This window comes from Pseudophryne corroboree, unplaced genomic scaffold, assembly GCF_028390025.1.
Source record: "Pseudophryne corroboree isolate aPseCor3 unplaced genomic scaffold, aPseCor3.hap2 scaffold_826, whole genome shotgun sequence".
Lineage (NCBI taxonomy): Eukaryota > Metazoa > Chordata > Amphibia > Anura > Myobatrachidae > Pseudophryne > Pseudophryne corroboree.
Window position 1 is genome coordinate 99,585 of NW_026970405.1, and position 1,145 is coordinate 100,729.

The following is a 1,145-nucleotide window of genomic DNA, read 5'->3' on the forward strand; positions in this document are numbered from 1 at the left end:
ATTAGATATCACCTTGTTTTCACATTAAACAGACTTCCACATGAGAAAGCAGCAAGGAAGCAGTGGCGTTAATGTTTCCTGGTGTCAACTTGTATTATTTCAGTAGACATTGAAATGAGGATGCATCTTGCTGCCTTTCCAATGAAGCAAGTTTAATTTAGTAATAGGTGAAAAACCATCCTTACAAAGGTGTTAATCAGAGACTTGGCTTTGTGGACACTTTTCAGAGAACAAATTTGTTAGCATAAAAATAAAGCCAGAAAATGAAGAGCTGTTTAATCACTCGATTGGATTTTTCTGCCAGCATATTTTTTTTCTCTGCAACCCACTGCTAAATTGTGCTTCCTAGCTGTTTTTTTTATAAAATCACTGAATCAAATCTAACTCTGATTACATCAGAGAAGGCCATGTACCCTACACCATAAGAGGGGGTTTGAAATTTTGACTTGTCTACTTAAATATCACCAAAATCTGATCACAAGTTTAATTAGGTCCCTGGGTGGGATTGAACCACCAACCTTTCGGTTAATAGCCGAACACACTAACCGATTGCGCCACAGAGACACTTTGCGAAAAGTGCCTACTGACAAAGGCTAATAAGCATACATCTAGAACGTTTCCTAGAAAAACATTAAAAAATCAATAATCTGGAGAGTTTTTGTAAGATGTTTCTTCCATCAACTAACGAATAAACACATTGGTACATTCCCATGATGAGTGAGTGCTTCAGGATCTCTTGCACTTACATGTGCAGCAGAGTACTGCAATGGAAGCATGCTGGACCCATAACCCAGAGGTAGGCAGATTGAAACTATCCTTTGCTATATGCATTTTTTTGTTCATTTAAGTAATCAAAACTGGGATTGATATTTTTGCTCTTTTATTTTTACTTAAAGTACAATAACTTTTACCATTTTAATTTGTTTTAATAGTATATTGACAGTATAGTTTTCTTTCAAAAATCCACTTAATTTTCTTTACCCTGTTATTAAAATGGTAATTGACAAAAAAAACTACATTGTCACCAGAAGAGCAATACAAAATGTACAAGTGATATATTAAAATCATCTTTCCAGCTTGAATTTCAATGATGCATTGGGGCAACAATTTTGTGAGAAACATCTTCAAGTAGTGGTGATCTTTAA

The 1,145-nt window shown here is 34.8% G+C and overlaps 1 non-coding gene across 1 annotated transcript; it reads right to left on the reverse strand.

The window, feature by feature from the left end:
* Nucleotides 1-490: 490 nt before the first annotated feature.
* Nucleotides 491-564, reverse strand: TRNAN-AUU (transfer RNA asparagine (anticodon AUU)). The gene has a single exon. It is a non-coding gene; the product is annotated as a tRNA-Asn (tRNA).
* Nucleotides 565-1,145: the final 581 nt, after the last annotated feature.